The sequence below is a fragment of the Acipenser ruthenus genome, unplaced genomic scaffold (genome assembly GCF_902713425.1).
Source record: "Acipenser ruthenus unplaced genomic scaffold, fAciRut3.2 maternal haplotype, whole genome shotgun sequence".
NCBI lineage: Eukaryota > Metazoa > Chordata > Actinopteri > Acipenseriformes > Acipenseridae > Acipenser > Acipenser ruthenus.
In genome coordinates this window covers 39,592-63,519 of record NW_026708167.1, presented here as the reverse complement: position 1 = coordinate 63,519, position 23,928 = coordinate 39,592, and the positions used below count along the sequence as shown (strand labels likewise).

Sequence of the window (23,928 nt, the reverse complement as noted above, 5' to 3'; positions counted from 1 at the left end):
AAAGGAAGGAAAAAGTACAAACTATTCCTGGAAAGTCTAGACGGCAGCAGGAGATTGAACGCTTAGTTAGAGAAAGGAGACAGCTGAGGAACCAATGGAGAAGAGCAGAACAAAGTCAGAAGGAGGGACTCAATCTCTTACAAAGGGTCATAAAAGATAAGCTTGCAACATTGCGCAGAGCTGAGCGCCTACGGAAACGCTACAAAAAGAAGGAGCGTGCGAGAGCTAACTTTTATAAAGACCCATTCAAATTTGTAAAGAAGTTATTCACCAGTGAGAAGAATGGCACACTAAAAGCATCTAAGGTTGAGCTGGAGAGATATTTGGAGGAAACACATACAGATTCAAAAAGGCAGGAGCCTATGTCAATTCCGTCAGACATCCCACCTATCAATCCACCAGAATACCAAATGGAGGACTGTGCACCTAAGTGGAAAGAAATAGAGCAAGCTGTGAAAAAAGCAAGGGCTTCATCATCTCCAGGGCCTAATGGAGTTCCGTACAGAGTGTACAAGAGTGCTTCAGGAGTTCTACGAATTCTGTGGAAATTGATGAAAGTGGCATGGGAAAAACAGGTTGTACCAAGAGCATGGCGCCGAGCAGGTGGAGTCTTTATACCTAAAGAAAAAGATTCTACAAGCATCAGTCAGTTTCGTCCCATTTCCCTATTAAACGTAGAAGGCAAGATTTTCTTCAGCATTATTGCTCAGAGATTGTCAGCTTACCTATTAAAGAACTGCTTCATTGACACTTCAATACAAAAAGCGGGCATTCCAGGTTTCCCAGGTTGCTTAGAACACATCAATGTGATCTGGCAACAAATTCAATCAGCTAAAAAGGAGAGGAAGGAGCTCCATGTGACATTCCTGGATTTGGCTAATGCATATGGTTCAGTGCCACATGAACTACAAATTTAGTGAAAGCCTATTTTGGAGATTTGCAATTCAGTTTTTCAACTTCAGAATTCAGCACTACATGGCAATGCCTAGAGGTTGGAATAATGGCAGGATGCACCATTTCTCCACTGGCTTTTACCATGGCAATGGAAGTAATCATTAGGGCATCAAAATGGGTAGTAGGAGGAGAGCGCTTGGCTTCTGGAATGCGACTACCACCAATTCGAGCATACATGGATGACATGACAACCATGACTACAACAGTAGCCTGCACTAATCGATTATTGGGCAAATTAACCAATAACATTGAATGGGCACGAATGCAATTCAAGCCCACTAAATCAAGGAGCATCTCTATAATTAAAGGCAAAGTAGTAGATAAAACATTCTTCATTAATGGTGAGGCAATACCAACAGTGTCTGAGAAGCCAGTGAAGAGTCTTGGGAGATGGTACGACGGGGATCTAAAGGACACAGTTCGTGTGGGAGAAGTTAGACAACAAGCAGTGGAAGGGTTGAAGAGCATAGACAGCTGCGCTCTACCAGGTAAACTAAAACTCTGGTGCTTTCAGTTTGGTCTACTGCCGAGGTTGCTGTGGCCACTGACTGTGTACGAGGTTTCTTTGACAACAGTAGAGAAGCTGGAAGCTTTAATCAGTTCATACATCAGGAAATGGTTGGGAGTTCCACGCTGCCTCAGCAGAGTGGGACTTTATGGTAAAGGAATACTGCAGCTACCAGTCTCTGCTCTAACCGAGGAGTTTAAGTGCGCCAAGGTCAGATTGGAAATGACATTAGTAGAGTCACGCGATAAATGCGTAAGGGAGGCAGCACCTGTGTTGAAAACTGGAAGAAAGTGGGCGGCAAAGAAAGCTGTGGAAGATGCAAAGGCTGCCCTTCGAATTTGTGATATCATGGGGCAAGTTCAGCATGGAAGAGGGGGTCTTGGTTTCAGTTCAACTTCTCCTACATGGCACAAGGCGGCCCCAGCTCAAAGAAGGAAGCTGGTAGTCAACGAGGTGCAAAAGCAGGAGGAGAGGATGAGGTGTATAAAGGCCATTTCCCAGGCCAAACAGGGAGAATGGATGAGATGGGAGAGTGTGGAACAACGCAAGATTGGCTGGCAAGACCTATGGTCAATGGAACAGAGCAGGATCAGTTTCCTCATCAGGTCAACATATGATGTGTCCCATCACCACAGAACCTAAACCTCTGGGTAGGAGAGGATCCCTCATGTCCTTTGTGTTCATCACCTGCAACATTAAGGCACATTTTGACAGGATGTAAGGTGGCTCTTAGCCAAGGACGGTTTACTTGGCGCCATGACCAGGTGCTGCGATGTTTGGCCTTAGCATTGGAAGACAAGCGTAACATGACCAATAAGTTGCCACCTGTTCCATCAAAACATTACACACAAAAGACAACATTCCTCCGCCCAGGAGAGCAACCACCAAGAAAAGGTGTTAAAACCAATCCTCGCCCAGGACAACTGGAAGCTGCTAGAGACTGGAATATGCTGGCAGATGTTGGTCAACGGCTTATTTTTCCACCTGAGATTGCCACCACTAACCTTCGACCAGATATTGTCTTGTGGTCTGGATCAGCACGCCTTGTTCACCTGGTAGAGTTAACAGTGCCATGGGAGGACGCTGTAGATGAGGCGTATGAGAGGAAGAAACTGCGGTATGCTCAACTAGCCACTGAAGCGGAACAGCGAGGATGGAGAGTTCGGGTTTACCCAGTGGAAGTGGGTTGTCGAGGATTTGTGGCACACTCTACAACCCGGTTTCTCAGAGACGTCGGATTCAGTGGCCAAGAGTTGCGTCGCACAGTGAAGAACTTATCTGAAGCAGCAGAGAGGAGCAGCAACTGGCTGTGGTTGAGACGGAAAGATTCTGGCTGGGGACAGGTAAGTAAGCTGGGCTGAGTTGAGTGGGGGACGGAGGGGGGTGATGCTGGGACGCCAGAATCACCGTCGAGCCCTCTTGAGGTGTCGTGGGCTAGTCGACGAAACACTGAGGATGGAAGGTGCCCACTTGAAAACCCCAGAGATGTACCCTACTTAGCTCAATCCAGACGGTTGTCATGCTGATGCGCTGGGGAGGCCGCACTTTGGTTGATCCCCGGAGCCAGCATCGCAGCCGTTGTGTGTGCTGATGCGCCAGGGAGGCAAAATAAGCTGATCCCTGGAGCCAGCATTACACTTCAGCCATTAACACCAGACAGAAGGATATCTACATCATCATATGGAAGGAAACGTAAATGGATGGAGACGCATATGGATCACATTAGTTTACTGTAAAGCTACGTCTTAGTTGGTGCTTATCTTGGCGAGAGCCGAGTTCAAATCAGCATGAAGTTTTAACATCTACTCTCGTGTAATGGAAATCATGGGGGTGTCTGATTGGTTTTGAGCAGGAATAGGAGTGGCCAACTGGGTTTATAAGCAGCACAGCATGAATAGAACAGAGAGACGCACCAGGATACAGAAGGAGACACACCAGGAGACAGATGTCAGGATACAGAGGATGAGAACTGGGGAGGAGAATTCTGGTGCACCTTGGGATTGCTGATTTGAAGTACTGGAGTACCGGAACTGGAGCTGGAACTGGAACTGGGATTATGGTTTGAGGCTGCATTGGATTGTGTCTGATACCTAGATTACTGGGTGTATTAAGCAAATCGTTGGGTGATGGAAATTGCGGTGTGATTTTATAATTGTCAGCAACTTTAGTTGTTACAGTGGGCCCTGGTGTACCCTTTCTTCCTATTTGTATTGATTCTGATTGGAGGTGCTTCTATTTGTTGTGGGATTTTAGATATGTCTTGGTTTTATTTGACCTCCTTTATATTGTCATTGTTTCACTCTACCTAGCAAGGTGCGATTGAGAACTAAGCGCTGTTGGAACAGATTATTGCTGCTGTGTTTTCTTTCCTTCTCTTTTCTCCAGGAGAGGGCACATGTTAATGGGGGACTGTCCTGGTTGTGGTACGGAAGACAGGGATTTTGTGGAGCTGGGAAGATGCTGTTTACCTGCCCCTGAAGACTCGAGTGGAGATTGAGCAAATTGAAGCGATAGCTCTTTAGTTATTACTGGAGGGCTTTATTAATTTTATTTTGTTACTTTGCTCCCTAGTCACTGTAGTGGGGTTTTTATTTTTTTACTTTACACCCTAGCTATTGATGTGGGTGTTATGTTTGGGGTTTTTATTTTGTGATTTTTACTTATTGGTTTATTGTGTTTTAATAAACCATTTTATACCATGTAATTTGTGTCTGCCTCTTGGTGTGGTTAGCGTTTTGTGGTGGTTCCCAACTAGTTACATTTACAAATGAACCTGTGTTCACTTGTTTAAAATCCAGGTCCTGGTACCTGACCATCACCAGGTGGCGTAGTTGGCTACTAGTAAACCAAAAGTTTACTATAAATAACATATTAGATTAAGCAGTCTCGTGCTTTGACGACTGGTGACACAAATATAGTCTTAACTTTTATTAGCAGACCGTCGCCCCCAACTGGCAAGCTCTACTTCATATGAAACAATGACTGGGCAACAACGAGGTGTTACATTAACAATACAAACTAACCCGAGACAGCCAAGCCGTTAAAGCATACCTTAAGTTTGTCGTGTGATACAAAAGCAAGTATTGGCATTTTTGCATCGTCTGCCTCGTCAAACAAGCTCGAGCCACAGCACACAGCGCTGCTGCATCGGGACACAGATTGTGGATTTCTAAGCGACTGAATAAACGAGCTGAGACTACTTTTTAAAGAAATTGAAAACATACCTCTAGTCGAAATACTTGCTATTTAGTTAATTCAATTATTTTTTTAAATTTGCAATCACAGACTACATTGCCAAAATAAAAATAAAAAACAACTGACAATCTGATTTGCTCGTATCAAGCTGCGATGAAGCCTATGAGAATCCCTGGCACCATTAAAGGGGAATTAGCTCAAATGGTAGAGCGCTCGCTTAGCATGCGAGAAGTAGCGGGATCGATGCCCGCATTCTCCAAATAATTTTAAAGTATCTGCGTATTTTGTCCCGGCGCATTATGGAGATAAATACAAAGTGTGACAATTCTTTGTAACAGAGACGCCCACCATGCATGTGTATTTTAATGCACAGTCTGCTAATTTGTAATAATCCCCGGACTGAAAAACTGCAGCGCGTGATATTTTGTAGGTCTTCTTATCTCCTATGTCCGCTAACGCTAGGCACAACGTGCCCGAGTGCTGTAGCAGCAGCCATGAAGCAAGTTAGTTTTTCAGTAGAAATAAGGCTTTTGTGTATGGGTGTTTTGAAAAGATCAGTTAAATAGCTACGTATTTTGAAATAAGGATGTATTCATTATTATGAACGTTGGCAGAAAGGATATGGTATTATTATTTCCCACGTGTGCTTGACTTGTACAAATCTGATAGAGTTTCAACAAAGGCATTTGACTTGGGTTCATTATTTAGCCTATACTGCCATCTGCAGCATTACTGCGGGTGTCGTTTTCTTCTTTTGACAATAATACGGCTGTTTTCACGGAAAACCGTGAGAGCATGTAGCCGTGGCTGAGTGGTTAATGAACAAACAGAGCTGTCAGAAATGGAATTCGAACCCACGCTTCCAGGGTAACTGTGATCTGAACGCAGCGCCATAGCTCGCTCAACCATCCTGAATTAGACACGTCTTTTCACAACATTGCAGTACACTGCTGAACCTCCGATGTCTGACGCTGCAGTATATCAACTCGTGTGTGTGTGTGTACTTATTCTTTTTCTGTTTATATGAAGGAGGGCGACCTGTTTTGTCGCATTCTATATGGGATTGTAGCAGCCACACCCAGTGACACCCAGTGAGAGTCCTAATACCGACACTACTAAAAATTAATTAAAAGGTTTGGAATAGGAATGACAACAGAATGACAAAGGCAGAATAACAATTCACAAAGCTTTATTACAATGATCCATGAGTCACATAAATCAGTTCAAATAACTAACAATACAATGTATTAAAGTTGTACTAAAAACAAGGAGGGGAAATTGAATAAAGCCAGCCAATAGCCACATTTTAAAAGCATGGGGTATTAGACCAACATATAGCAGCGATTACACTTCTCTTTAAGAGTGCTAGGTGATTGGAAACAGCTCTTCGCAGCAAGGGTACAACAACAAAAGCCAGATTGTTAATACACACAAGTTTTAACAGTATTAGGGAACGTTAGCTGCAACATTACATGTTTAAGTATATTAGAGCAATTCAACAACAATACAAGTTTAGTTAAGATAATTAGCAGCAACGTTCAGGTTTAGCAGTGGTGTAGCATAAGTAAACAGAACCAAAAGGTGTGGGGACATTTACCTGCTGCTGGAACACTTTTAATCTAACAAAACAAAATTGATGAGACCGGGATTTAACCACACGTCTCTGAGCTTTATTCAACAGACTAGCTCTCGAATTATCCAACACTTTACTTTAGGAATATACTCACACGGCTGTAACACCACAGACACAGACACAGACACAGCGCATCTACAGAACACTCATCTAAAGCAGCAGCAAACTGAATCTCAGGTCCCACGCACCTGTCGGTACTTCCTCTCTCACCCCGCCTCAAAGAAAGAAACTTTCTCCCGTCAGCCCGGCTAGCTCAGTCGGTAGAGCATGAGACTCTTAATCTCAGGGTCGTGGGTTCGAGCCCCACGTTGGGCGTCCTTTTTAAATACAAATTGTAGATGTTTCTTCGAGGCAACGGAGCAATGTCTGATTCTGTTCACATTGTATAAAGTATTGCAACACAATTACTTATTGGTCATTGTCATATAGCAATTGCTATTGTAAAATGCGTGCATCTTTTAAAGCTATACCGATATTGAAATAAAGAATCTTACTTTCGTGGGTTGGCTTCAATCTGTTTCTTTTTTTTACACTTGTCATTACATCATTCATGGAGCAAGTTAGTATGTGCGTAATAAACCCAATCGGGCCTTGATAAAATAGACAACCCTAGTCTGTGCTGAAATGCAATAATGCGGTTTTCTACTAAAGCAAACGCAGCTTGTCAGAATGGCCGAGTGGTCTAAGGCGCCAGACTCAAGGACGCTGTCTTTCCAAAGAATTGTGTGTTCTGGTCTCCGAATGGAGGCGTGAGTTCAAATCCCACTTCTGACATTTCACTTTTACTTATTTTTTAAATGAATCAATTTGTTCATTTTACTATAAAAGATTGTTTCAAGGAAATCAACAGCTGATACCAAACTCTTGTCAGCACTCAATACCATTTTAATTTCCATTTTAAATCGGACTAAAATAGCGTTCCTAACACAGATTGCATTTTTGTTGTAAACTGGCTACTTGTCGAAGTCACTGAAAAATATTTTGTGTAGAAACATGTGTTATTTAACTAAAGATTGTTTTAATATTTCAAATAACATATTACTTTGAAAAACATCTCCGACTGCCACTGGATCGTGGTCTCAGGCTGGGATGCGGACCATTGAGAACAGTATAAACAATCTATTAGTGTGTAACAGACTTCTTAAACTGAATTGCTAAAACACTTTGTTCCAAAGAATTAACAGAAGTTAAAAATCTCTCTTTACAAAAAAGATAAAACAACTCAGTCAGAAATCAGCCACAGCACAAAAAAAAGGGAATCCAGGGCAAGTAACAGATAGAAGCAAAATATAAGATTTATTACTTATCCAGCCAATAGCAAAACTATACAATTAACCCTCAGGTCTTATGTAAATAGTAATTAATAAGTCTGGCAACCCCTGACAAAAGATAAACAAAATCCACTACAAAGAAAGGTAACTCATATTTTTCTGAGTTAGCTATATAAATATAAGTAACTCAGAAAATACTATTTGTATAGGGATATATTAATCAAGACAATAATATCACACCCAAGGAGTATACTGACTAAATTGGCAGAGTTTAACAATTATATGCACCCTTTAGATGTTAACACCACCGAGAGAAAAACAATCACTTATACAGATTTTAGAGATTTATATTCCTTCACCCAACAATAAGAGTAACTAACAATTACAGGTTAGAGACCCAATAATATAATCCACTCAAGGGATAGCACAGAGAAAAAAAAATAATGTTCAAAAACAAAAAACAAACAGTCTTAATCCAAAGATCCATAAAACTCAAACAAGAAAAAAAAAACAATGTCCCAAAAACAAAACAAAAAATGGCCATTCAAAAAATTGTAATCCAATAGCAGCAGAAAAAAGAAAAAAAACAAAACCCCAAAAGGATTGATCTCACCCAATTCTACTGTTCAGGTCCACGGTGATGAAACTTCTTAATAGAGCTGCAATGTTCCTTTTAATCCATGCTTGAGAAAAAAGAAACTCGCACCAGCGATTGAAAATAGTGCGTTCAAACCAAAACCAATGCAAATATAGAAAAAAGAACACGACTAGCAAACACGAAAGTATCAAAGCAAAACAAAACATTAAACTTACTATTAACAAACGTTAGTAAAGCCGAGTAAAAGATAATGTCCATGAAAAGACTGAATATCTAATCCTAAACAAAGGAAACTACATCTTAAAAATCAATAGACATACTAAAACCCAGACTAACGAAATAGATAAAGAAGTAAATAAACTTAGCCAAAGGTTCCAAAAGAACGGCAAGTCCTGAGAGCACCAGCTGAGAACAAAGAACTCTCCAAAATAATTTTCTACCATCTTTTACATTACCCGGCTACCAGTCAGGAAACGAGACCTGTGTAAAAAAAAATATGGCAAGCCGAAAGGGACAGAATTGAAAAAAGCGTAGCAGTAATTCCAAGTGAAAAAATTAAGCAAGGCAATCTTAGTCAAATAACTACTGCTAACCACATCATATATATTAGAAAATCTGATCAAATAAAGTACTTGACAGATATATATATATATATATATATATATATATATATATATATATATATATATATATATATATATATATATATATATATATATTTTAGCAATAGATGGTATTCAAAAGTATATTTAATTTGTTAGAATCACAGAATATAGAACATAGAAAGTAAAGTAGTAACACGTCCAGACCATCTGCAATTCAGGTACGAATTAAACAGGTGTTGTGCTTATTACAACACATTGTGTGACAGTCGTCACATAGTCCCCCCCCCCCCCAACCGGAGGTACCAGAGGTTTAGCTCCAAAATAGAGCTTAAGATTTGCTATATTTACCGTGTCAATCCTTTTAGGCTGGTCAGACCACTGCACTCTATAATTAACAGGACCCAACTTTTTCAAAATGACTACAGGCCCAGACCACTTAGGGGCAAGCTTCGCAGAGAAATGGGTAGCAGCATCAGACAAAGGATGGGTCCTAACCCACACAAGGTCACCTTCAGTGAACTGCACTTTTCTATGACGGATGTTATAATGCTTAGCCTGATGGGCCTGTGCCTTTCTATCTGTTGTTGTACAGTTCGAGTCAATTCATGCTGACGCTCTAACACAGAGTACTGGGTAGAACTGGGAGAAGGGGCTACAGCAATTAACATTTCCAGGGGCCCTTTGAGCAAACGACCTACCGCTAATTCTGCTGGAGACAGTCCAGTGGTTTCGTGGGTGGCAGTGTTAATAGCAAACCTGAACTCAGGCAGCCAGTCGTCCCAACACTGATGATTATCCCCAACATAGGATGCTATCATCGTCTTGATAGTCCGGTTGGCCCTCTCTGTGAGGTTTGCCTGGGGATGATATGCGGTAGTCAGTTTCTGAGTTACCCCCCAGGACTGGCATATTTCTTTCAGTACCTGGCTGGTAAATTGTGGGCCCCTATCAGATACCAGATACCGCGGTGTTCCCCATCGAGTAAAGATTTCCTGTATCAGGATCCGAGCGATGGTTAGAGTTTTACTATTCCGAAGAGGAAATAACTCAACCCACTTGGAATAGTAATCGATAACAACTAAGAGAAAGCTGTTCCCTTTTTTGCTTCGTGGGAAAGGACCCATCAAATCCACGCCAAGTTTTTCGCCAGGTGCCTTTACTATGGTGGATTGCATCAAACCTGGGGTTTTCTGATTAGTAGGTTTGTATCTCTGACACGTACTACACTCCTTCACATACTTCCAGGTGTCTTTACGTATGTGAGGCCACCAAGCAACTTGAAAGACTCTGCGCAAAGTCTTCATTCGCCCAAGGTGTCCACCCAACGGGTTATCGTGGAAGTAGTGTAAAAAAGATGGTACCAATACAGTAGGAACTACCAATTGAAATTGATAACCATCACGATCAGGAACCCGTCGATACACCAAACCTTGCTGCTGGACAAAAGTAATGTGCACTGCCTTTGCCAATGAGGGCGTCTTCTGGTCACCCAGCAACTCGCCAATTGTGGAATCTGTAGATTGGGCAACAGCTATTTCTTCCAGCGAAGCAGGTAAATCAGTACTGTAATTGTTCGTCTTAGCTACACAGGCAGCAACAGTAGCCACTGAGGAAACAGGAGCTCTGGACAACGCATCTGGGACCATATTCATACTGCCCTTCCTGTATAATACAGTGAAGGAAAAAGGCTGGAGCCTCAAAGTCCAACGAGTTAACCGGGAAGAGGTTTTAGGTGAATTAAAAACCCAGGTAAGAGCAGCATGGTCAGTCACTACATGAAATTGGACTCCTTCCAGGTAATGACGCCACTTCTCAATAGCCCAAACAACCGCTAAACATTCCTTTTCAGCGGTAGAATAGTTTTTCTCAGCACTGTTGAGTACCCTGGAAGCATAAGCAATAACATGCTCCTCTTCACCCTCTAGTTGGACGAGCACCGCTCCAAGCCCCACCTCACTAGCATCAGTGCACACGCGAAAAGTCTTGTTTAGATCAGGGTGAGACAACACTGGTGCATCCTGTAGAGCTTGTTTCAGTTGTTCCAGGCTATTCTGGCAGGCTGCCGACCACTCCCACTTGACATCCTTTTTCTTAAGGTTGTTCAGAGGGGCAGCTATGTCAGCGAACCGGGTGATAAATTTATGGTACCACCCTGCCAACCCTAGGAAACGTTGGACTTCCTTCAAGTTAGTTGGAGTGGGATAATCTTGAATAGCCTGTAACTTCTCTGGATTAACAGCAACTCCCTCTTTGGACACTATATGACCCAGAAACTTCAGGGTGGATTTAAGAAATGACATTTAGGCATGTTCAGGGTTAAATGTGCTTGGTGTAATTTTTGAAACACTCTTTCCAAGTCATATAGATGTTGAGACTCGTTGGAAGAGTAGATGATAATATCATCAATATACACAAAGCAACACTGCCCTCTTAAACTTCCCAACACCTGCTCCATTAAACGCTGGAACGAGGCCGCCGCATTCTTAAGCCCAAAAGGCATCACCCTGAACTGGTATAAACCAAATGGAGTGGAAAACGCAGTTTTATCCTTTGATTTTTCATCCATGGTCACTTGCCAGTATCCAGAGCGAAGATCCAGAGTGGTAAACACCGCAGCTCCATTCAATGATTCCAGAATATCATGGACCTGTGGCATGGGATAAGCATCAAAAGGGGTCTTAAGGTTCAGCCGACGGTAGTCTACACAAAACCGGTAGCTTCCATCTGGTTTTTCTATTAACACCACTGGAGCAGCCCACGATGAAAAAGAAGGTTCCACCACCTCATCCTCCAACATCTGGTGCAAGTGCTTCTGTATTATAGCCTTCTTCATGGGAGATGCACGATAGGCCCTACATCTCACAGGTATCTCATCAACAGTAGAGATGGAATGAGTACACACAGTGGTTTTGCCTAGACGAGAAGTACATACTGAAGGCCAAGCTTCAATAAGCTGTGCTAAACGGGGGTGTTCACTCCATGGAGAAGGTTCTGGACTGCAAGATTCCTTCACTACTGGAATCAAACCAGCAGGGGGCAGACTTTTTTCAGGGACAGCCCAATACAAGCTTACCGGAAGAAGCTCAGGTCCACGACGAACAGTCCAGGCATGTCCCCACTCTTCCTTCAGTAAGAAAGGATAATACTTATAGCCTAACTGTCCCTTGACCCCATATTGTCTTCTCTGTAGGTCAATCTGGGTATCAGTCTTAAACAGAAAACCCAAACCAAGAATCATTGGAAAGGCCAGCTGATGATCTTCCATGATGTATGTATCAAGCATCCATATCTCATTATGAAAATCAAAAGTAAGACAGGTCTTCCCTAGAGCTCGATGCGTTTGACCATCGGCTAAGACAAAGTTTGGTCTTCACAAGGATAAACAGAGTCAGTGATCTTTCTAACCTGTTGCCACAAGTGATTCTTTATAAGAGTAAAAGTACATCCAGTATCGAGTAATGCAGGAAAAGCTGTCCCTCTTACGCCTATCTGCACCACTAACAAAGTCAGCTTTGGAAGACTGGAGGGTGGCTCTTTAATCCGCTGCACATTCTGTATCACATAGACCTCAGCTGGCTTTCTTTGGGTCTTCTTACCTCCTTTGATGTCCAAGGAGGCTTTACTATTCACTTTGGCCCAGTATTCTTTTTGTTCACTCCAGTCCCTCTCAATCATGGTACCTACACGGACTAAGTCAGTGTATACAGTATGAACAGTGCCACGAAGACAACTGGCTAATTTAGGGTTACTGTTATTCAATATACGGCGTACTATCTCCGCCTCAGAACAATCAGGCTTCCCTTTTAAGCATAAGGCACGATAATCATAAGTAAAGTCCCGTATACTCTCTCCTGGGGTCTGTACTCGAGCTCGCAGCTTGTCCTCCATAGTTGTAAAAAAATCTGCTGGGAGAAAAGCTTTTAGAAACTCCCTTTTAAACTGTTTCCAGTCTTGTATTCCCCGCTTCTCTGCACTCCACCAACTTTTTGCAGAACCTTTCAATACAGAGGATAAGGTAGCCAATATTTCACTGTCCCGTAGCGGTTGCAAAGCCAAGAACTCATCACAGAGATCAAGATAAGCCATCGGGTCAGAACTCTCATTTTCTCCTCCAAACTCTGGGAATTTAATTTTAATTGGTAGTTTTGGAGGTCTTGTATGACACTCGTGTTCCTCCAAAATTACAGAGGTAGGTTTAGATACACGAGTCTGTTGATAAGAAGGGAAAAAGGTTGAATAAGGAGTACTAGATCTACTTTCCAGCCTGCGCAGTGAATCCTGCCACTGTTGGTCACGGCGTCGAAAACACTGCGTCACTGACTGCTCCAGCTGAAAAAGGGCAGATTCAACATAACTCTCAAACCCCTGGAAACGATCATCAATATGCTGCCGCAAAGACTCTTCTCTGTTAATGTTACTATGAAGCGACTGGCTAAAGTTTTGTTCCACTAATTTAACCCGCTCTGAGATTTCATATAACTCCTTCCTTACATCATCCCAGGCTGGATATATTTCCGCCTGAGCTCCCGCAACTGCAGTCTCACCCTCATCAGGGCATCGTGTACTCACATATAGTTCACTCAACTGGGAACCCAATTCAAGTACAGGGTCTCTAGGTTTTCTCTTGTTCACAAAATTATCAGTAGGGATATCTGACAATGTATCTGAGAGCTCTGGATCTCTATACTGGCCTGGTTCTATAGACATTATTACTACACACAATATTGAAAGCTACTTCAAACTCTACCACTAGAGGTCCCTGTTTGGGCGCCAAGTCTGTAACAGACTTCTTAAACTGAATTGCTAAAACACTTTGTTCCAAAGAATTAACAGAAGTTAAAAATCTCTCTTTACAAAAAAGATAAAACAACTCAGTCAGAAATCAGCCACAGCACAAAAAAAAGGGAATCCAGGGCAAGTAACAGATAGAAGCAAAATATAAGATTTATTACTTATCCAGCCAATAGCAAAACTATACAATTAACCCTCAGGTCTTATGTAAATAGTAATTAATAAGTCTGGCAACCCCTGACAAAAGATAAACAAAATCCACTACAAAGAAAGGTAACTCATATTTTTCTGAGTTAGCTATATAAATATAAGTAACTCAGAAAATACTATTTGTATAGGGATATATTAATCAAGACAATAATATCACACCCAAGGAGTATACTGACTAAATTGGCAGAGTTTAACAATTATATGCACCCTTTAGATGTTAACACCACCGAGAGAAAAACAATCACTTATACAGATTTTAGAGATTTATATTCCTTCACCCAACAATAAGAGTAACTAACAATTACAGGTTAGAGACCCAATAATATAATCCACTCAAGGGATAGCACAGAGAAAAAAAAAATAATGTTCAAAAACAAAAAACAAACAGTCTTAATCCAAAGATCCATAAAACTCAAACAAGAAAAAAAAACAATGTCCCAAAAACAAAACAAAAAATGGCCATTCAAAAAATTGTAATCCAATAGCAGCAGAAAAAGAAAAAAACAAAACCCCAAAAGGATTGATCTCACCCAATTCTACTGTTCAGGTCCACGGTGATGAAACTTCTTAATAGAGCTGCAATGTTCCTTTTAATCCATGCTTGAGAAAAAAGAAACTCGCACCAGCGATTGAAAATAGTGCGTTCAAACCAAAACCAATGCAAATATAGAAAAAAGAACACGACTAGCAAACACGAAAGTATCAAAGCAAAACAAAACATTAAACTTACTATTAACAAACGTTAGTAAAGCCGAGTAAAAGATAATGTCCATGAAAAGACTGAATATCTAATCCTAAACAAAGGAAACTACATCTTAAAAATCAATAGACATACTAAAACCCAGACTAACGAAATAGATAAAGAAGTAAATAAACTTAGCCAAAGGTTCCAAAAGAACGGCAAGTCCTGAGAGCACCAGCTGAGAACAAAGAACTCTCCAAAATAATTTTCTACCATCTTTTACATTACCCGGCTACCAGTCAGGAAACGAGACCTGTGTAAAAAAAACTATGGCAAGCCGAAAGGGACAGAATTGAAAAAAGCGTAGCAGTAATTCCAAGTGAAAAAATTAAGCAAGGCAATCTTAGTCAAATAACTACTGCTAACCACATCATATATATTAGAAAATCTGATCAAATAAAATACTTGACAGATATATATATATATATATATATATATATATATATATATATATATATATATATATATATATATATATTTTAGCAATAGATGGTATTCAAAAGTATATTTAATTTGTTAGAATCACAGAATATAGAACATAGAAAGTAAAGTAGTAACACGTCCAGACCATCTGCAATTCAGGTACGAATTAAACAGGTGTTGTGCTTATTACAACACATTGTGTGACAGTCGTCACAAGTGGAAGTAGCTTACATGAGAAATGCCCTCGTTTAACATGCTAGGATGATCGACTTCGGTATTCTCCAACTGCTGTTTACATTTTCTAACACGTTATGAGGACGAATACAAAGGTTGACAGCTTCCTTGTAAGTGGGGGTAAGCACAAGTTATTTTCAGATGTAATGTCTATTTTAAACTCAATCTAGTCCTGCGTAGTGCAAAAGACATTGCTATATTTTTATATTAGTCAAGCCCTATTTAAAGTTTTCTTAAATTGTTTTGACATTAGCAATGATCAATTTAAATGTGGTTATTGATTTAAACAACTGAACAATTGTGGGCTTGATGGTTTCTTTTTTCTACGTTTCTACCGGAATGAGATACACACTCAAAATGTGTCCCCTTCCTTCAGCAACCCCCTACTGAAGATTGACGTGGTCATTCCTTGCAGCGAGTAGGTTCCCGATAACAACACTCATTGTCAGCTCGGTGCTCAGAAGAAAACACTGCCACTCCTCCTGGTGGATACCGAGACCAATCCTGAATGTAACAGGTGGGACCGCGGGAACCAGGAAGTGTTAATTGTTGGCATTATAAATATCGGCACCATAAGGGTGCAAGAGAACCAGTTTGTCGATGTGCAGCTGTGTTTTGGTGTTCCTGTGTTCCCGTGGTTCCCCCTGTGACGAGGTAAGCCGGTTGCACTATTGTTTTGCTCCCTCTTAATTTTTATGTGCAGTACTCTTTTGGTGTCCTGGTTTTATGGTATTGTTATTGGTATATTGTAGGGCGAGTCGGCGGATATTCTTTTGGACGTCAGTATTCCGGACTCTCCCGAGGTAATGGAAACTGTGTTTTCAATGTAATTGCTGCGTTAGATTTGTGGTGGTGGTGCGGCGTAACAAGGTTTCTTTTGTTATTGTAGGAAGTGGAACGCCGCCAGCCACTGTTTCTGGTAGTTGTCTTTCCCTGTGTTTATCTTGCACATTGTTTTTGCTTATTATTGTCCCTTGTTTGTTTTAGTTTGTGTACGCACGTTTTTATTTGTCTTTACAGTTTTAATAGTATCGTGCAGCGTTTAGCTAGCTTTTAGTGTGTGTCTATAGGAGCTGCGAGGTAGAGCATCGCTATTGTAGCTGCTCTGCTCTACAGAGCATTGAACGTTTAGTCAAGTAAGGTGCTGGGTTGTGTTTTCTTTTTGAATTGTGCACTATTATGTTTGGTGTGGTGATTTTGTTTATAGTTACACTTTTAATATATTTACTTTAATAATTCACGTGTGGTTTCTTTTTGTTTATTTTATCACAGGTGGTGGTTGACTGCCCTTCTGGGCTTTGGTGGGTGGAGCAGCCAAATATTTATTAATTGGATGGACGTTTCTCTATCTCTCCTCTAGGTGTCGCTGGGGACAATAAATAAGCAATTATTCTATTGTGCAAGATATATGGTTAGGATTGTGTGTAATTGCACTGCAGCAATTGTGGGTTTTAGTGTTGTTGTTGATAATAAAGATTTTGTTGGCACAACCAATTTCCATTCTTTTGTCTTTTCATTTATTTGAGAGGGGCTCTGTGTGGGGTACCCAAATATTGCTGCTAGATTAATAAGGTTATGTGAGGTTCTATTTCTCGTTAAACTATAGATGGCGTAGTCTGCATCGCGACCTGTACAGTTAAATAGAGAATAGGTCGTGGACGCCACATTTGGCGTAGTCGGCAGGATCTTTGGAAATTGGTTGTGTATGCTGCAGTGCTGAAGCTATTTGTTTATTTATTTATTTTTTTGTATAAAGGGAAAGATAGGGAAACAGTGGCTTAGCTCTTCTAACGTGGATGTAGAAGACTCGGCACCCTAGAGAACACTCCCCATCAAGTTTATTTTTTTTTTAGCGCTAACTTGTCTTAAGGTGCTAAAATGGCAGAAATGGAGCAGTTGAGGGAGCAGTTGCAGGCGCTGAGGGCAGCTCATGATACCCTGGCTGCTAGACAGCAGAATGTACTTGCAGCTGTACCAGGAGAAAGCCCTGCGGTAACTGAAAGATTAGTGTATTTACCACGGGAACGGAGGTGCCCCAAATTCCAAGGTAAGACCATGGTTGGTGGATTGTCTATTGATGATTGGGTGGAGGAAGCACGGACTAGCATTAGGGCCCGACATATGTCTAAAGTAGATCAGGCAATTTTTTTATATGACCATTTAGAAGGGGAGGCTGGAAATGAGATAAAATACCGATCCAAGGAAGAGAGGATCCTGAGAAAGTATTTAAAATATTGATTGAATTATATGGCTGTTCTCAGTCCTATGTGGGTTTGTACAAGCAGTTTTTTGAGCGAAGGCAGAAAGAGGGGGAGTCTCTTAATGAGTATTCCCATGCATTAATGTCCTTACTCGAAATGGTCTTGCGGGGTAATTCTAACAGTATTCCAAATTCAGAGATTGTGCTAAGGGATCAATTCGCAGAGAATGTGCGAGACAGTATGTTGCGCCAGGAGTTAAAAGGTATCGTACGTCGAGACCCACAGATTACTTTAATAGCCTTATGTCAAGAGGCAATTAGATGGGTTCAGGAAGGGGAACAGGGATCAATTAGTGTTGTTCGTGCTCCCCCAGCCTGACTCAGTAGTATCCAATCAGAGGTCCAAGGCAGTTGTGAAGCGGTTGCTGTATTAAAAACACAGGATAGTGAGTTGGAGGAAATTAGAGGGATTTTAAGTAGTCAACATTTGCAAATTGATCACTTATTACAGCTCTTAGAACAGCCATGGGCTGTTAGTAAAGGACTGGGGGCAGTGTAGGCTCCAGTGCTACTCCAGATAGCGCCACTGCGGTATCATGTTTGTTAGGCCGTTGTCCGGTAGTGAAAGTCTATATGAGTGGGGTCTTAGTGCCTTGTGTATTGGATACTGGTTCAATGGTTACTACTGTTACAGAAAGTTTCTTTTCCCAGAATTTTAAGTTTAGAGGTGGGGGGAAGCTTAGAGATTGTGGTTGGTTAAGGCTTCAAGCTGCCAATGGTTTAGAGATACCGTATGTGGGTTATTTGGAGTTGGATGTACAAGTATTGGGGAAGTTAATTCCCAGTCGTGGGTTTTGGTTGTTAAAGACCCCCCAGGCATTGGGGCCAAGTGTTGTAGAGGAGAGCTACCAGGGCTTCTGGGAATGAATGTAATTGAGGAGTGTTATCGTGAGTTATTCTCACAACATGGGCCCGTGCTTTTTCAGGTCCCCCCTGTTGTTAATGCAGGTGTAGATTGGCAGAAGGTACTTCATTTTTGTTGACGCGTGGTGACTGGCACATCCCAGGTGGGTAAGATAAAAGTGCAGGGAGCTGGGTTAGTCAGTATTCCTGCTGGAACGATGGTTATGGTTCAGGCTACCGGCCCTCAGGGTGGTAGTATGTTGCCATGGACAGCACTATTAGAACCCTTGGGGCCAGGTGAAGGTGCCCTACCTACTTTACTCCTATTGCCTTCCGCTGTAGTAAATATAGTAAAGGGGCAGGTACAGGTACCGGTGGTAAATGTAGGGGTGAATGTAGCCTATTTACATCCCCGTGAAGTTTTGGGAACAGCACATTGGGTAGAGGTAGTGCAGGAGCCTGCTACCGGTATCCAAATTGAGGAGGTAGGGGCCCCTGAACATGTTGCAATTGTTAATGTGCAGGGTGTACCATCTAGTAACATGGGCTCCTTATCTGATTTTTCTGGCCTTGATTTATCTGGGTTAACCTTAGTTGAACAGCAGCAGGTGCAGCAGTTGCTACACAAGTACCATACTGTGTTTGCTGAGGGTGAGGGTGATATAGGGTGTACCAAGGTTATTACCCATGAGATCCCCCTGGTGGACAATGTGCCAGTCCGCCAACGACATAGAAGAATACCCCCTTCGCAATATGAGGCCGTAAAGGCCCATATAAAGCAGCTGTTGGAAAGCCAGGTTATTCGTGAGAGTAGTAGCCCTTATGCTTCTCCTATTGTGCTGGTGCAGAAGAAAGATGGCAGTCTGCGTATGTGTGTTGATTACAGGCAACTTAATGCCCAGACCCGGAAGGATGCATACCCCCTACCCCGTATTGAAGAATCCTTGGATGCCCTCTCAGGCGCGCGTTGGTTCTCCACACTTGATTTAGCAAGCGGATATAATCAAGTTCCGGTAGCAGAACCTGATCGGCATAAAACAGCATTTTGTACCCCTTTTGGTCTGTTTGAGTTTAACAGGATGCCTTTCGGACTCTGTAATGCCCCTGGCACATTCCAGCGACTAATGGAGCGACTGTTTGGAGATCAGAGTTGCCAGTCTCTCCTCTTGTACTTGGATGATGTGGTTGTGTTTTCTTCGACTGTGGAACAGCATCTGGGACGTCTAGAAATGGTCCTTAGTCGCCTTCAACATCAGGGCCTTAAGGCTAATCTCAGTAAGTGCTGTTTCTTCCGTACAAAAGTTAAATATCTGGGGCATTTGGTTTCCCGTGAGGGTGTAGCCACTGACCCTGAGAAGATCACTGTTGTTGCAGAATGGAAGCGGCCTAGAAGTCTTGTTGAGCTCCGGTCATTTTTGGGATTCTGCAGTTACTACCGTAGGTTTGTTGAGGGATTTGCAAAGTTGGCGGCCCCCCTTCATCAGGTAGTGGCTGAGTTAGCAGGAGCTGGCAAAAGAGGACGGAGAGGCCCAGGGGTTATTACGGAGAGCATCTGGACTAGGGAGTGCAATGCATGTTTTCAGGCATTAAAAACTAAACTTGTTTCTTCGCCAATTTTGGCTTATGCTGATTTTTCGAAGCCTTTTGTTTTGGAGACAGATGCCAGTCATCAGGGGCTAGGGGCTGTATTGTCCCAAGAACAAGATGGAAAATTGCGTCCCATTGCCTTCGCTAGTCACGGGTTGAGACCAACAGAGCGGAAAATGGAGAACTATAGCTCCATGAAATTGGAGCTACTGGCCCTGAAATGGGCCATGACGGAAAAGTTCAGGGAGTATTTGCTCGGACAGCATTGCCTGGTATACACTGATAATAATCCTCTCAGTTATTTGCAGACTGCCAAGCTGGGGGCACTAGAACAGCGATGGGTGGCACAACTGGCATCGTTCTCTTTTGAGATTAAGTATCGCCCTGGTCGACTCAATGGCAATGCCGATGCCCTGTCTCGGCAGTATGAGGAGGATGTTATGGTTGCTGAGGCTGGAGCGGCAGTGGGATCTCGTCTTCCCCTTGTTCTACGATGGTGTCAGTCAGGACTTCAATGTCAGGACGTGAGACCAGGGGAAGCAAGTCAGCGTACCATCACGGCTCTGCCTATTCGGCAGAAAGCTGATTTGGCCACCTTGCAGGCCCAGGACCCTGTAATTGGATGTTTCTGTGATTTTTGGAGACGGGGTTATGGACAGGACCATATTGAGAGAACACGGCTGTTAAAGCCAGTGTTGGAACTGTTGCGTCAGTGGGAATGGATTGAGCAAAAGCAAGATGTGCTGTATCGTGCTGCATATCCTTCAGGAGGAGGTAAGAAGTTTTTACAACTTTTACTCCCTGAAATTCTTAAGAAAGAAGTGCTTACTAGTTTACATGATGACCATGGCCATCAAGGGGTGGAGCGAACTATGCACCTGATTCGACAGAGGGTATTTTGGCCAGGTATGGGGAAGGATGTTAAGCACTGGTGTGAACAATGCATTCGATGTACATTGTCCAAGGCGGTTCAGCCGAAGATCAGAACCTTTATGGGGAATTTACTTGCTTCAAGGCCCCTAGAAGTGTTGGCGATTGACTTTACTGTATTGGAGCCCTCTAGTGATGGTAGGGAAAATGTTTTAATAATGACAGATGTGTTCTCAAAGTATACGCAGGCAGTACCAACTCGGGATCAGCGAGCTAGTACGGTGGCTAAAGTATTAGTCCAGGAGTGGTTTTATCGTTTTGGAGTGCCTGAGAGAATTCATTCAGATCAAGGAAGAAACTTTGAGAGCACCTTGATTTACCAGCTCTGCCAACTGTATGGGGTGCAGAAGAGTCGGACGACTCCTTACCATCCTGAGGGGATGTGAGAGGTTTAATCGCACTCTCCATGACCTCTTGCGGACACTCCCTCCAGAGAAGAAACGTCGCTGGGCTGTTCATCTTCCCCAAATGTTGTTTGCTTATAATACGTCGGTTCATCAGAGTACTTGTCAGTCTCCTTACTATCTGTTGTTTGGAAGAAAACCTCATCTGCCTATAGATTCCCGGCTTGGAGTTGGAGAAGTGGAGCCAGCCGGGGGTACTGTGGAGGACTGGCTAGCGGAACATCAAGAGAATTTGCAAACAGTTTTTGGGGAGACTCGAAAGCGCCTGTTGGATGCGGCACAGTGGAGGGCGAGAAGGCATAACGAGAAGGTCCGGGATGTGAGGATAGAGGAAGGGCAATTGGTTTACTTGAAGAACCACAGCAGCAGAGGACGGAATAAAATTCAGGATATTTGGAACCCTATGGTGTATAAAGTGGTACGGTCCCCTAAAGGACAGGGGGCAGTTTATTCTGTTGCCCCTGTGGATGGAACTGGGATAGTTCGGCATGTCCATCGAGGGGAGTTAAGACCACTTCATTCCAATGTGGTGGAAGTAACGTCACCTGCTGTAGACCTTGATTTTGGCCTGTTCCCCTCACAGTTTCCCATTGCAGGAGAAGATACATCATCAGAGGATGGGGAGAGTGTGGTGTGTAGCAGAGTCCCAGTACCTCAGGAGGCCCCTATTCTATCATCTGAGGAAGAGGAACTGGACAGCAGTCTCTAGTGGTGCAGGAGGAAACTGCCCCAGTGGTAGAAGAGGTTTTGCGACGGACCATACGGAGTACTGCAGGTTATCATTCTAATCCCCACAACCTTCCTAGGTCTGTAGTCCAACACATCGAAGACGTTCCAGGTCTAGCAGTAAGGGCTGCGAATCTTACTAGGCCAGGCACCGACAGTTGTATAGTTGAGTCACTACCTGGTATTTCGGGCAGTGGTTGTTAAAAGTATTGGCGACGGGGGCGTCGACGCAAAATAGGGGGGGTAGAATGTAACAGGTGGGACCGTGGGAACCAGGAAGTGTTAATTGTTGGCATTATAAATATCGGCACCATAAGGGTGCAAGAGAACCAGTTTGTCGATGTGCAGCTGTGTTTTGGTGTTCCTGTGTTCCCGTGGTTCCCCTGTGACGAGGTAAGCCGGTTGCACTATTGTTTTGCTCCCTCTTAATTTTTATGTGCAGTACTCTTTTGGTGTCCTGGTTTTATGGTATTGTTATTGGTATATTGTAGGGCGAGTCGGCGGATATTCTTTTGGACGTCAGTATTCCGGACTCTCCCGAGGTAATGGAAACTGTGTTTTCAATGTAATTGCTGCGTTAGATTTGTGGTGGTGGTGCGGCGTAACAAGGTTTCTTTTGTTATTGTAGGAAGTGGAACGCCGCCAGCCACTGTTTCTGCTAGTTGTCTTTCCCTGTGTTTATCTTGCACATTGTTTTTGCTTATTATTGTCCCTTGTTTGTTTAGTTTGTGTACGTACGTTTTTATTTGTCTTTACAGTTTTAATAGTATCGTGCAGCGTTTAGCTAGCTTTTAGTGTGTGTCTATAGGAGCTGCGAGGGAGAGCGTCGCTATTGTAGCTGCTCTGCTCTACAGAGCATTGAACGTTTAGTCAAGTAAGGTGCTGGGTTGTGTTTTATTTTTGAATTGTGCACTATTATGTTTGGTGTGGTGATTTTGTTTATAGTTACACCTTTAATATATTTACTTTAATAATTCACGTGTGGTTTCTTTTGTTTATTTTATCACAGGACCGCGGGAACCAGGAAGTGTTAATTGTTGGCATTATAAATATCGGCACCATAAGAGTGCAAGATATATGCTTAGGATTGTGTGTAATTGCACTGCAGCAATTGTGGGTTTTAGTGTTGTTGTTGATAATAAAGATTTTGTTGGCACAACCAATTTCCATTCTTTGGTCTTTTCATTTATTTGAGAGGGGCTCTGTGTGGGGTACCCAAATATTGCTGCTAGATTAATAAGGTTATGTGAGGTTCTATTTCTAGTTAAACTATAGATGGCGTAGTCTGCATCGCGACCTGTACAGTTAAATAGAGAATAGGTCGTGGACGCCACAATTTGATCAGGAGCAGTCTAAGAGTGTATTGTCTATTGCGGTGTTGGAGGACTCTTGACTGAAATGTTGATAATCGTAGGACATAGTTTCCGTATGTGCCTGGAAGCTCAAATTGAATGAAATGGACTTTGAAAGTTGTATTAAGTGCCTTGATGAAGTTGGGGGCAAATGACGAAGTGCAAATCCGGGAGCAAGAAAGTTGCAGGAATGGCCTGATGCATGGAAGCTGGAAAATTAATGTGACAGTGGATTCTTAACATCTCAGAAAGCTGCTAAGCATGGCTTCATGACCAGATCCTCGAAGGGAGGGGTTTTGATTTGAAATAATCAAGTTAATATATGAAGCAAAAGAGGTTGAGGCAGGACGGGACTGAGAATCCCTCGGAAAGACAACGAACTGCAGGAATTGCTAGAAAGTTTGGAGTGTGCGAGATTCGCAGCGATAGCAAATCAGTTTAAATTATGTAGATTGTGGTGTTATGCTGCCATCTCGAGGTTGCGATTGGAATTGAAACTACTGGCTTCAGTGAAGCAGGGTAGCATATATTTGGTTATTGCGATTAAAATCCTTGTCTATGGATAAAACGTTTGCTTTAGAACAGTTAGTGATGATATAAGTAAGTTAACGTAGGTCTAGAAGAGGAGCCTGCAGTATTTAGATGTCATAATTCGGCGAGTT

At 42.5% G+C, this 23,928-nt stretch overlaps 1 long non-coding RNA gene and 2 other non-coding genes across 4 annotated transcripts; all 3 read left to right on the top strand.

Moving 5' to 3' along the window:
• The first annotated feature begins 6,532 nt into the window (after nt 1-6,532).
• On the top strand, nt 6,533-6,605 carry trnak-cuu (transfer RNA lysine (anticodon CUU)). Its single transcript has one exon. It is a non-coding gene; the product is annotated as a tRNA-Lys (tRNA).
• A 348-nt stretch (nt 6,606-6,953) lies between these two features.
• trnal-caa (transfer RNA leucine (anticodon CAA)) lies at nt 6,954-7,064 on the top strand. The gene is made up of 2 exons: nt 6,954-6,991; nt 7,019-7,064. It is a non-coding gene; the product is annotated as a tRNA-Leu (tRNA).
• An 8,696-nt stretch (nt 7,065-15,760) lies between these two features.
• LOC131729898 (uncharacterized) lies at nt 15,761-16,818 on the top strand. 2 transcript variants are annotated; one of them, XR_009323788.1, is made up of 4 exons: nt 15,761-15,818; nt 15,917-15,967; nt 16,054-16,083; nt 16,437-16,818. It is a non-coding gene; the product is annotated as an uncharacterized LOC131729898 (long non-coding RNA). The 2 variants fall into 2 exon arrangements; XR_009323787.1 differs by lacking the exon at nt 16,054-16,083.
• The last annotated feature ends 7,110 nt before the right edge of the window (nt 16,819-23,928 follow it).